This window comes from Patagioenas fasciata, chromosome 9 (genome assembly GCF_037038585.1).
Source record: "Patagioenas fasciata isolate bPatFas1 chromosome 9, bPatFas1.hap1, whole genome shotgun sequence".
NCBI classification, from domain to species: domain Eukaryota; kingdom Metazoa; phylum Chordata; class Aves; order Columbiformes; family Columbidae; genus Patagioenas; species Patagioenas fasciata.
Window position 1 is genome coordinate 20,925,892 of NC_092528.1, and position 14,334 is coordinate 20,940,225.

Sequence of the window (14,334 nt, forward strand, 5' to 3'; positions counted from 1 at the left end):
ACGGTCCAGGTGGCAGCGAGACAACAACCAAAGAAGGAGAGAGCCCATGAAATGACGTGCAGATGCCATGGTAAGTTAAGCTGTAGACATCAGACCCTCACCAGGACACAGGCAGCTCCAACAAAAACATTCAACCCCAGTAACTCTGCAACAAGGGACAGACTGTTCTCCAAGCCTGAAAGTATTGCTTTCCTTAATTTATAGAATTTCCAGTTTTTGTAACAATAACCATCTTCACTGCAGACGTTCAATCTTTCCATTTCTACACCCTGCTCCGTACCACATCTCAAAGTTTGACTGTGTAAGTTGTCACGACGAAAAACTATACTGTCTAGGTCCTAGAGCTAGGTATTTTGGTAGATAATGTCTCCACCTGTATTAGCTATACCCAAATTTCCATAAGAAACAATATTGATTTTTCCCCTCAAGTATATACATGTAATGAAAAACTCACTCATGCTTCCAAAGGTTGTCTAGACATTAAGTTGGCCCTCCTCCCTGCCTTCAGCATCTGCTTATTTTTTTCTCTAAATGAAGTTGTATGAAAGGTCTTTTGGCAGAATATTAAGAATAGCATATATGCTGAGGTGATATGTCTACAATACATAGAAGAGACATGCAATACAGTCATCATCCCTGACCAGATTTTCCATACCCTGCAATATATCTTCTTTTTTTAACTGGGAATTTTTCCAATATCTGAATCATCAAGAACAGTCTTTTCTTTTACAAAATGCCCTGAAAAATAAAAACAAGCCTCTTCTCTTGTCTGTTGAAAACGGAATATTTTACCGAACTCGAATTATCCCAAACTAAGGGCAACTTTGAATGAATGCCAAGTTCTGATATTTCATCAGTATTTAAGTCTAGAGGCATATTTATACAACTGTGAAGGAAAAGCTCCCAGAGATCCGATGAACATGCTGCCATAACACAGCCCCAGATGGCTCCTACACATTGTAAAGTCACCTGTATCTGTAGAAAGCAATTACATTGTTGATCTTAGAAGATTAAAGAAGCGTACCAAATGTTCTTCTTGCTAATTTGGCACTGTACAGAAGGTCTGACTAGTAAAAGGAACACACCTGTAGAGGAATATGCAATGAGTTTCAGAAAAATATTAAGAGATGGTTTAAAAGAACACTATTTTTGCTTTTCTGTAAAGCACACGGGACGTAAAAAAAGCTATACCAAAGCAGCCTGTTTTATATAAAGTTTTTGCTTTATGAGGGAAGCGTCTTCCAAGCTGTATGCAATTGCTTTCCTGAGTGCCTATACACACACATAAACCCCCTTAACATTTGAAACTGTTGGCTTTGTATAGTACAAGCAGGAGAGCCCACTGGAGAAACCCTTATCAAATGGGCTGAAAGTCACAAACGATCCAATTAAGATAAAAAGCTCAAACCCAGGACATTTCCTCTTCTTTCTGATTGCTCAGGCCAACATCAGACACCTGTTCTCACTAATTTTTGAATTAATCCCCTTTGAAGCAAACTATTCAAAACCTGAAGATACATCATCTGTCCAATAAGGATGCCCCACCTCCACTGGTGCAGTTGGAAACATGATCATAGTCTTGTGTAGAGAAAACAGTTTTGCTTAGTCAAGTTAAAACACCAGCAGAGATGGAAGTAACCATGTCATATAACTGCAGGCTACTGTTACGTGGGCAGCTGCACTGAAACGCTCTTCAGATTGTCCCACAAATGACCTCTGCGCTCTCTCTCACATAATCAAGCAATCACAGTAACTACTTTTGCTAGCTCAGATTTAAACAAATTAGATAGGATGGCTTTCCAAAAAAGAAACTCACGATGGCAGGTTATCTTTACCCTATACACTGGAATAACATGGTCCGTGCATGAAAAATTCTGGTCACCCATTTCCAGTAACAGGAGCATTATTTGAAAATAAAGAGATAACAGGGAGGAAGAAGTCCACGACTTCTCCAGATGACATTATACTTTAATAAGTACTGCACAAATTGCTCAGAACATTTTGCAAAATTTTCAGTATTTCTCAGACTCCAAAAAGCTCCCATCATCTTTCTTTTCTTACAATATTTATAAAGCTGTGATGTCTTTACTTTGCAGAATTGCTGTTTAACATTGAGTAATGCTACTCAAAGCTTCACTATGCCATTTCTCTCATATGAATCTGAAAGCCTATTTTCCTCCACTCCAAGATTTAGAAACTCTAATGTAAGTCTACACCCATTATTTCTGCATGCTCAAAGTACTATGTACCTATAGGGCCAGAAACCACACATGCTGAACAGTACCATGCCCAAATATTTTAGATGATAGACAATGTAATGCCATGTCAGCAGGGAAAATGGCTTCACTCTCTGCGCTAATTCGCTTGCATCTTCAAATGGTGTCGTTTTGCTTCTCTAACTTATGGGCCTCCAGATCCTTCTGAAGAAAGCCTCCCACCCACCCCATTCCTCCAATACAGAAAGACCTACTACTAATTTCTTGAGTAGGGAATCACATTAAGAAGTTATTGTACGCCCCATCTTCTTTCTAGTAAACAAACAAAAAGAGCTTGCGAAAGTTTACATAGATATGGATCAATCTAGACGAATATTTAAACATATTCTGGTCCCACTGACTTCAACTGCTTAAGTGACCTGTTGGAGCAGAGCCAGAGCAACAGTTCCCTGCAAGAGCAAGGCCACAAAGAACAGTCAGCAATGTCCTTCTCTACCTTTGGGGCTCTACTTGCAAGAGAAGGTTTGTTAAACAAGCTCCCTCTATAGACCTAAGATATTACAAAAATAGAGCCTGTTAAAACTTTAAGGAACTGTGATTTAAGGGAAAAAAATACATCTGCTACACCCACAAGACATTTGTTAAATTACAGCATATATTAAAAATTCTACAGATACAAATGTGGTATCAGTTATCTACTGCTGAAAGAACAAACAGTCGATTGTGCTCTTGCACAACACGTAAGCGCTGCCGTTGGCAGACGCGTTCAGAATGAATTTTCCCTTTATTAGAAAAAGCAAGGTAACATCATCTCCCTTGTAACTCCAGCCACGGAGAAGAGATAAGAAAATATGTTTAAGGACAGTATGCAAAGTCAAAAGAAATTATAGAGGGATGGCAGTTACATATATTTAAAGAAAATAACTGGAAAATTGTGAGTGTACATTAAAAAATTTAAGAAGAGATTAGTAACAGCACACGGTCTGGATATTTGCCCTCTGAACCACATATTCATATTTTCCTTTAGGAAGCCAAGACTTTGGTACTTGAAAAAAAACCAACATACTATAAACAAAACATAGGAACCTTTCCCCTTTTTTTAAAAGTGATACACACTAAGGCAACAGCGTCTCTGCACGTCAAGTAGCCAATACAGTTTTTTGCGAGGTGTTTTGTCAAAAGGTGTATTTATTAATACTTCCATGCTGTGAATTGATGTGTTATATCATAATAACTCTCAACAAAATGAATATGGATTTAAAATGAAATAACGGCTCCAAAAAGAGCTGTTATAGACCACTGAATAAAAGAACACTTAATGTAAAGTTTCAGTGGACTGCAGAAAGTGATACCTATCAAATACTGTAAGTGTACCAAACTATCAGTCCACTTTTATTACAAATAAATAGATAAATCATTGAGTGTCCTTACCAGAACTACTCTCTGCAACCCCACAAAATTGTGATGTGGCAGCAGTACAGCCCTTGGTATTACACCACCTGTAACACAAACCATATTATGATAGTTTCTATCAATATTAATTTTAAAGGACGAAAAAAGGATAATAGTTATTTTTCTACCAGTCTTTTTACCAAAAGCATTAAAACGACATTCAGTTTCCCACTGATTACAATATATGCTTAGATAAGAAAATACATGAACAAAAAATAATCTTTCAATTACTTAAATAAAATTTATTTTAAAATTACAGGCACAGTTTCAACTCTGCCCTCTTCTCAATCTTCTAGTTGAAAACAAAACCATAGCACACAACAGAGCATTATCTTTGAGGGAATTCCTGTTGGTTTTGGCTGTCCGTATTGACAAAAGAGGACTTTATAAAAATCCAGATTGGAGTTTACAAATGGCTAAGGATTGATGTGGTAGCTCATTTTAACGTTAGCTAAAGTATACAACTAAAATGATTCGACATCGAGGTAAGAAAAATAGGAAACACAAGGTCATGATCAAACCATCCAATGTTGTCAAAAAAGACCATTTTGGATCTGAATTCAACAGGAAAAGCTTAAAAAGAATGTGATATGAAAGAATCCTTAAAATAGCCTCATGAGGTTGATTTCCACAAGCAACTTCAAAACTTAAAACACTCCCTAAGAGTTAAGTACATTATGCACCTGTGATCAGAACAATTCCTGATGCTACATTTGTACATCATAGTGGTTCGTACCAGCAGTATTCATTACAGGTGAAATCATTAGAGAGTAATCTTACATAAACCAAGGGATTAAGGAGAAAGGTTGGAAGGTAAGCGCACAGGAACACTGGGTAACGCAAGAAAACAACCCCTATGTCAAAAAAACCCGCTGTTTGGAGCGGGACACAGTTGAAAGTAAATCAGATAACCTTGTCCCAAATGGAAGAGGATCAGGAAAATAGCAAACATTTTCTAAATACTAAACTCCAGCCACAAAGGCTCACAAAATACATTACAAATAACATTACAACTTCCCAAAGACCCCTTTAAAACAAGGACTAAAACCAAGGCAGGCAACACAAGCCTGAAACAGCACACAGCATTCCAACATCTTAAAAATAATCATCGACCTCCAAGAAACCCTCCGTTATTTAGTCTGTTACTAAGCTGAATAAGACTTGAAAATGCTTTTTCCTTGTTTTGATTGAGGAACTACAGAATATTTTGGTAATTTTTCTTATTTAAATTCCAAAGAGTTTCAAGTAAACCAGCATCTGCTCCTTCCCGGCAGCCGGGTGGGCCCAGTCTTCAGAACTACGGGATGGGAAGAGCCTGGGGGGGGAGAGGGGAAGTGCCACAAACACTGATGGTGCTGCACTCCTTCACATGTATGGAAAACATGGCATCTGTTTAATCAATATTTAATTAATATTTACATATTAATGGTTCTCCTTTTCAGAATGAGAAGTTATAAATACTATGACCTATGGGTGTGAGAAGCAATTGCTATAAAGCACCACTTGGAAATCACCAGCTTCCTCATAATCAAAGTCAGTTTATTCATTACTACATTTCTAAGAAAAACAGTGGTATCACCCCCTGCATTTGAAAAGTGTCCTCGTCCTTCTCTGTAAGAACATTTACTGACAGTGGCTCACCAGATAAGTGAAAAGGTCCTGACCCAATTTTAATGTAATTTTAATTCTCTGTTAGGCTACTATGTACTGCCTTGATCATTTCTGAAAACCTAACTGTATATATCAAGTGTATTGTTAAAATTGAATTTTAAAAAAAAATCACAAGCAAAGTTTAAAACACTTGCAAAATTTTAACTCCAAGATGAATGATGGTTACTAAAAGGGCATGCTGATCCTGCTGGCTAAACAAACAAGAAGGGATAATAAGTTTCACCATTTACGTGCTTTGAACTTTGCGCAGTTTACATGTGCATTAAGCATTTTTCATTCATTTAGAATAAATTCTGTTTCGAGTAGCTAACTGATATTAATTACCTCAAGAATGATGTCAAACAGGAGAGAGATCCAGGCAGCTGCAGGAGAGCAGCGAACACCACACCCTCAACAGAAGCCGCTTTAAGAGCAATTTCTTTCCTCTCCACAATTCCCCACAGAGCACACACAAAAACACAACATTCAGAGCACTAGAAATTCATCATCACATTAACCTCCCCTACAACAACAGGAAACCTGTTTACAGTTAACTAATTTGCCATGGGATGGAGAGGGCCAAGGGGGGCACGGCGAGAATTCAATGCACAGCTCAACTTCACAGGACTAAGCAACAAAAGTAGTTTTTCAGATGGATCCTAACAGCCAGCTACTTCTGCAGTCACTTGCATCGCATAAACGTGGCCACCAGAGAATCCCCTAAGCTATATTTATCCTGGAAACACTTTTATCCTGCTTCAAATTAATAAATAAGTGTAAAATTTATTGCATGTGCTGCAAAGACTTGCCCACTACATAGAGCAAGTGGGTTTTTTAAAAATATAAGTTAGCAACGTGAACAGAATTTTTAGCATGTCGGATAAAAATTTCACATTTAATTATATTCCCATCAAGCGATGTGATGAAATGAAGCACATCACAGGGTGCTCACTTATAATCACAGAGCAGAATTTCTTTTGCTATATCCATCCACTCTTCACACTTTCGTCCTGCGGTAATGCTGTGGATTGCTTCGTAGTCACATGCTTAGTCTTCTAGTTTTCTTTCTTACAAAATGCCTCTCTATGTGTATTTCAGTGAATCTGAAAAAAGTCAAATTGCAAACCTACAGTCTCATTTAAAGATAAAAGATTTGGGGATCAGGGGAATGGTCTGAAGAGATTTACCAGCCTCAGGGAGTGGATCAGAATAGAAAACACTGCAAAAATGTGGATGATTCTGAGAACCCAACATATTACGTGATGCTAACTGGCAACCTTAACAACTGTATGCGTTACTAAAACGCTCCATAAGAATTTGTGCATCATGAGCGTGAAATTTTTCTCTCTGCAGCTTAAAATATCTATGCATTTTAAAAGCATATACAAAAATACACCTAACTTCCCCATTTCAAGATTAAATACAGAGCAGGAATTTCATCACACTATCACCAATATGTGTGACGATGCCACATGTAAACACACTGCGCTTGTTTTAGCACATGACAGCAACAGAAATGGTGAATTTTAAAAGATTCTGTGAAAACATCACTCTGTTTCTGGAGGTAGTTAATGGATATCGGTGAAGTTGGAGGACGGGATCCCGAGAAGGCCAGGCTGGAGTCACCTGCCACTAGAGCGTGCTCCTGGATCAGCACCGCTCTGATCTACACACTGCATGGGTGGGTTTTTTTTTTCCCACAGCCTTTCTGGTTTCACAAACTTAAATTCAGGGAAAAGTGGATCTTTCACTTCTCTAAATTAACGGAATATAGCTATCCAAACTAGACTGGCTTAATCTCTTAAAATGATAGCATCGTTTGCAACCCTCCCAAGCTTTCGGGCTACAATTTTTATAGTAAGTACTTCTCTTCCATGACTTGAATCTGAAATCCTTACTGCTATTACATTTGGACTTCTGAAGTCAATAGAGTTTTTTTCTAAATAATCAAACACGGATTTTTGACAAACAAGTAAAACTACTTTTTAGAATAGCTGTCTAGGTGTTTTGCTGGTTTCGATATTAAATCACGTATAGTTCAGAAAAAAAAAAAAAGACCAATTTTTGTGTTCATAAAAAGCAGTGACGTGCATTTTATAAACTGAATGTGGCCCGTCAGGGAGAGAGAAAAGATCCACTTCTAGGAAGTACTGTTTACCACTGCCTGCCCCACTGGACCACTCATTAATATTAACAGCATTTCACGTTGTTTTCTTTCTGTGTGATGAGTACAACTATAGCAAAGACTGCTACTAAGGCCATTAAACGTGTGCATACAGGAAAAAAAAATCAATTTAAGCTGACATTAAATAAAAATTTCAGTCTCTCTCTTGAACTTAAAGCAATGCATGCATTTGGATCTTCAGAGCGCTCAACGCATGAATAAGGCCTTATTTTTAGTCTGTCCTATGAGCGCAGCATAATTTCTGGTCTGCTTTTCCCTCCATTTGCATAAACCCAAATGTTACCACTGAGATATCTGATCTGCTCGCTACCACGTATTCCCTCTAATCCCTCTGTTTCAAAGACCATCCAACCAACAAATGTCACCAGCAGAGAAACTGAATTCCAAGTAACGCGTTAACAAAACAAGGGTTTGCCCACCTACAAAAACGAGATTCGCTTTTCCATTTTGACTTGGCAAACAGCACCACAGATCCCTTTTTTTGCCACATCTGAGGGAAAAACACAACTACAGGAAAGGCAGCTTAGAGAAAACCGAAGGTTTGGAGTGAAAAATTCACATTGGCCTCCTAGAACTGCTCCACAAAACTTACAGAAATCTGTTTAATTTTCAGGTAGGATTTCACTGATTGCTAAACATCTTGTTGCAATTCAGAAGGTTACACACAGCACAAGCAAACACAGTATCAGAAATTAAGCTGACAATAAATCGCTTACCACATGGAAAGTTTAAGATCACAACTCACTGAATACTATTTATGATGACACAGTAAACATGACAAAAGTGGTATTTCCTTGATAACAGCAAACAGAGTAATTTCAGGAGAAAGAAGAAACACTCATCACAGAGTAAGACTCCAGAATCACTAACAGCCCTAATCCTGACGAAAGGGACACCGAGTGAGATCGCTCAGATACTGAAAAACACACGCAGGGAAGTCTGAGCATTACAAAAGCCTTCGGGTCATAACCATCCACAAGTAAAAACAAACAAACCAACAAACCCCCCAAAAAACCACAAACAAACAAAAAAACCCCACAAAACAACACCCACAAACAAACAAAAACCAAACGAACCAAACTAAACACCACACAGTAAAATTTTATCTGGTAAGTTTATAGTCCAGCCAACTAATACATGCCATAAAGCTCTGCAGGCAGATGACAACCAGACGTGGATTAAAATGCTACAGACAAGTGAAGCTCCAGTAGTATTGCATCTTCATGTGCAACCATCCTATGAAACATTACCTGTTAGCAAAACCGTTATTGCAGGTTCCAAAAAAGGAACTATGTCTTTGAAGATCTTTATCTGTAAAAAGTTAATGTTCTGCTTTGACTCCCTCAAGACAACGTCCCAAGTGAATATGCATGTTTTCTTCTCTTCCTTATCCACTGTCATTCCCATAATTCATCCTTTCAACCGTTTAAGAAGTTGTACATGACCAGTGCAGAGGATATTTTCACAGTCCACTAACAGAGCTCAAAAAGTCTAACACTAGACGGCAGCTGAGGGCACACCAAGGAAGCAGGATGTACATCTACAGGAGCTCTGACTGGTGAGTATGTTGAGCAGAGAGGTTTTGGGCTTTACTGTGTAGTGGATTCTTCAGATGAGATCTCTTTCAAACAAGAAAGGAAAACAACCCAAGAATTAAAGAACTGAAGCAAAGTGACTTGCATTTCCTATTGCCAATTATACATGGAAGAAAGACTCTCTTCTTCCTTCTTAAACTTCCTTTAGTATTTTGTAACGTCTCCAAGGTGCCAACATACATTGCTATTTTCTTCAGATTGTTTATGTACTGTCACAAATGCTACTTGTATACATTTCTATAAAGTTACTTGGTCAGACTATTTTGCAAATGAGACACTGAAATTCTCGTTCTTTCTATTTGAGAGTTATTCCAGTTCTTCAGCCTGATCATAATTCAAACTATTTGGCCTAAAGCTTTCAAGTTATATATGTATATTCTCAGTGAAAAATCAAACACAAGAATGATTTTCACCAAACTGGAGGGGAGAAACATTTAACTTTTTCAAAGGTTGCCTCCACTTGGATTGTTTTATTACCGGTCTTGCAAAGGCTACAGACACTACTTGACGTACTCATTAAAACTGATCTCTCGAGCTTGCATCTCTGTTTCCTGAACAAGCAGCGTTCAAAACATAAGTCGACCAAAAGAACTGTAAAGCTGGTTTTCTTTCTTATTCCTGAAAATCCTCAATTTCGCTATTTTAAAATTCAGTAAAAAAAATTGTTAACAAATTCTTTGTTTTTCCTCTTGCCATTCTGCACATAATCTGTAGCAACTTTTCTTACGGCAGCAGCCCTCACCACGATCACCATCCCAGAGCAGAAGGCTGCTACAGGCTTCGTGCCTGCAAATACAGAAAAGCAGCAGCATTCATCTTCCCACTGACCCCACTAAGTCAAGGCCACCACGTTCTCCCAGGAGAAAAGAGCGGGAGCTGAAACATTGCAAACGACAGCAGACAAGGACGCTCAGAAAGAAGAGATGTCCTCACCTCTCCTGGATGGTGAGAAGGGAACAGCCGAACTGCTGGGCAGCAGACGGGACCCACAGGAGTCTCAGGATCCTTTCAAATAAATACCAAGCGTCACCTCTGCCACAGAGCACACACCTCCAACTGGGGTTTAATGTGCTTGGGTAGGCATGTGAAAATAGCAAGACTTGGTCGTAAATTGGACCAAAAGCAGGTTATATCATAATCATGTCATATTTACTTGAAGTTTTTATCACTAAAACAGAGACTCGACAAGGTAGATGCAAACGTCATTCGGCAGCCACAGCAATTCTCAAACCTGCAACTGGAACATGGCTTAGGACATGAAAGCATAAGAAAGCCACTGATTAAATAGCTCGATTTCTAGAATTTTGGTGGATTTTGCTTTATTTTATAGCATTGTAGTAACACTTCACTAGAGGGAAGACAGGTTCTTGGATTTCAGAGTTGCAATTCAGTAGTCATGGAGTTACAACACAGATAGCTCTTGAGCTGTCTCTGGGGACTTGCGTTAAATTCTTGGCTCAGGTCTGTAGTGAAAATAAACAGGTGGCATCAATCTAGTCACCATTTATTCATAAATCACATTAAAAAAAGCCCAAAACATTAGTTTACTAAATGGCAGCCCAAAAGATTGTGAATGCATCTGTCAGGAGTAACAGCTAAAAGAAGGTGCCTGGAAAAGTCTTAAAAGTAGCTTTTGTAATTTGTACATCATCTGCTTACAGAGACGAAATCATCTTGGGACAGACAGATTCACAAAGTCAACCAAACAATTTCAACCAGGCTTACTAACACCCAAGCTCCTGCTTTACGGAAAAGATTTTGACAAGCAAATAAGAGTCTATTTTTCTCCAATTTTGGAAGCATAGCAGCTGTGGATTGCTTAATAATTCAGTTTATTCAAGGCAACAACTGTCAAAATCTATACAAACTAATTTGTCATGCAGCAATTTCACATTATTGGAATCTTGTTATAATCTGACTAATGCACGCTATCGCTTTCTAACCATGCCTATAACTGGTTTCTTGGCTCTATTGGCCTAAAGACAGTAATCCAAAACATCTTTCAGTTACACTGCAAAATATGCACATGTGCAGAAAGTTACATTACTTAATTTTCAGAGTCAACGGGCCTTTAATAATTTGAGGTAAGAGTATGTTTACGAAAGGACACTAATTTTTGGTGCTATTCAGAAAGTTACTTGTTTGTGTAGGAAATACCATCTTGAGACCTGCAAACGCTGATAAAGCACTTATGGAGATATGCATGGAACATGAGACAAACTCAAGAAAAAAGAAGCAAAAATTCATTCAGATGAAAGAATACATGTCAAGCCTACACATCCAAACTAAACATTAAACCCAGCCTTTTGAAAGTCTTACGCCTTAAAACTTATGGAGGTGTGATGGTTACTTATGAACTTGTTTTCTTCCAATGCATGCAACCACCTATTGCCCTCCCTGCCCTGCAACTCTTCACAGGACACCTGAAGTTCCTTGAATCTTTTGGTAGATTGATAGCAGTTCAAAACACAAGAACTTTGTGCAGGAATCATTCCTCGATATTCCCAGAGCATGGTATTTGACAGACGCTTTCACTGCAGCAACAGAACTGGCACACAGGTAATTTGTAAGATGCTCAAATTGTCGCGGCCTACTGTATTTATTAGTACAGTACTTTGACAAATATGGTTTACTGCTTTTGATAGAAAAGATTAGCAAATAACTATGACGAGGACAAGCAGGATTGAGCAAATGCGAATGCACTTCTCAGCAGAGGAGAAAAAAATTGATGTTGCCACTTGAAACACAAGAGCATTTTTGTAAATTTTTAATGTATTAAGAGTTTTTTTTAAACTACTATAGAATCTTAAGATTTGTCTCCAAATCTTGGCAGACTAAGCGTGCATCTTGTGATGGATTCTTGGTATTACACTGAGATCAACAGGACTACATTACATAGAGGACTATAGGCAATAAGCACATGCACAGATACAATACTCCATGAGTCACACGGAACTGAAAATAAGTCCTGTCATGCAAAAATGTCAGAAAAACATACAGGGACCAAAAACTGCAAAACAAACCACTGACAGTCACTCCCAACATGCCTCAAACTGACTGCAAAACAAAAGAAATGATGCTTCAAGTGTCCTGCAGAGTTTAAACGTGATGCTTGTTATCTGTCTTCATCCACACCTCCCATCACCAGGGCGGGTGAGTGCTTCAGTGGTTTCAGTTCTTCCTCAGACCACCGTGAACTGGACAAACAGTACCAGCTGCTTTTTATCAATGGAGAATAACTGAACCTTAAGCACTTCTTGAGACGGCCTGGATCGCAAGCAATGCCTGAAATACCAATCTCTCCAGTTAAACTCACTGTACCAGTACCACAACAGGCTGGTTTGGGTTGGTTCTCTGCCCAGAGCTGTACCATGCACAGCAAAGTACGTAAGAGCCAGGAAAAAAAAATCCACCTTAAAATTTAAATCTTTGGGAAACTGCAAGAAAATAGAAGCAAGAAGCTTGCTGCAGGGAGTCTGCCTGTCCTTGTTTCTTTCACAACTATGATGCTATGAACTGTGCTGAAACACATACAGAGACACAGCTTTGGGAAGACCGGCAGCAGAGGGAAAACAAGAAGAGCTCATCACCTTCCAGAGGACACTGGCAATTGCCAGGAGAGCTGTGAAAGCTCCTCTAGTGTCCATAGCCATGTCCTCCAACAAGCAAACAGCTGTAGCACCCAGCCCTCCAAAGTACAGGCCATCAAAAGCACATCTGCTTGTTGTTAGACTTTTGGCACTAATATAGGTTTTCCCTCACACTTGCAACAAATTCGGAGAAAACCTGAATGCAGAAGATGCCGCGTGTGGTCGAAGGCACCGCTGATGCTTCCACGAATGGGTGAGTTTCACCATAACAGACTTTTTAGTCTGGTAATAGCAAACGCTTTCTAGGACTCAGCTTAAATCTCCTAGGACTGTTAGCTAAACTCTATGGACAGCGAGGAAACAATTTTTATTCCCTGTGAATGAGTGTTCCTAAAGTTACTCACACAAGAGGAACGAGACGCAAAGACGACACACACAAATCCCACAGCCAGCAGCCACAGCCTGGGTAGCGCAGCACTGCTCTATCGAGTTCACTGTAATGTATTTTAAATTATCTGGCTATGTGACAAAACAGATCTAAAAATATCAAGCACACACAATGTATAATGCATCTCTCACATTGTCTTCTTCATTGAAGAATTAATTAAAAGGACAACCATCACACATGCTTATTAATTTACAGAGGAGTGTAAGTGAGAAAAGGCAGGTGAATAGGTAGAAATGGAGATACAAACCTACGTGGAAACTTTTCCCATTGGAGCAGACCAGAACGTAACATCTCTTTGGTACAGTAACACGTGTGCTGTGAGAAGTGACGTGCACTTGAAAGCGTGTTTTACTCTGATCCCAAAGGATCAAGCTTTTTGTGAGATGCTCCTTCTTATCTTATTCCTCCTCAATTTGCCTATGAGGTGCCTGCATCCAATGGAGGCCTAAAAACTGCCGTATGTTCTATTGTGTGCACAGGAGAACACACAGTACTGATGCTGATTTAGGACTTGCAAATTAAGGTGCTATGAAGGCAACACATCATTGGCTTTCCTCCTAGGCCTTGGTTCAAGAGTGAGACTCTTCTTAAAATAGCTTAAAAGCCATTACTTTGAAATCATCAGCCCCAGAAAGCGGTTTTGAGAAATATGACCAACTTTGCTTTGAAGCTTTTGATTGCAAAGGCACATAAGCATGCATGTTACTGAAGCAAAAGTTTCAGAATTAAACATATATGCAAAGAAGGGTATACAGAATAGATGAATAATATATGCCTATAAATAAGCAGAAAAATAGACTTAAAATATCCACATAACTATTAATTAGTTATTAATATTAGATCTCTGGTCTATTTCCCTTCAAATTAGCAATTAGCCACCCACTAGCAAAATGTCAATTGCAAAACAAGAGACTATATTTATAGTACAACCTACTTTGAGTTTTGAGAGACATCAGTCACTGCTACATTACAATACCCCTATTGTGTGCCTTCCCAAATTAACACCTAACTTTCGTTATAGGCAACTATATGTACAGAAGTCAGATTTTAATAGTGTTTATTACATCACATGAGCTGGTGCAAACATTTTTTCTATATAAAAATCTACATTGAAATAGAAAAAACAAAACAAAAAAACCACAACCAACCAACAACCACAAAACCAAAAACAAACCAGAAGCTCTAAGTATTCATCGGT

The 14,334-nt window shown here is 38.6% G+C and overlaps 1 protein-coding gene across 5 annotated transcripts in view; it reads right to left on the reverse strand.

The window, feature by feature from the left end:
- Nucleotides 1-14,334, reverse strand: part of TBL1XR1 (TBL1X/Y related 1) — a 114,031-nt gene that overhangs the window by 35,114 nt on the left and 64,583 nt on the right. For 2 of the 5 annotated variants that reach the window (XM_065844395.2, XM_071812584.1), the window contains one exon: nucleotides 3,648-3,715. The exons of the other annotated variants lie outside the window; for them this stretch is intronic. The gene's annotated coding sequence lies outside the window, so the exon portion shown is untranslated. The remainder of the gene's footprint in view (nucleotides 1-3,647; nucleotides 3,716-14,334) is intronic. 5 annotated transcript variants of the gene reach the window in all.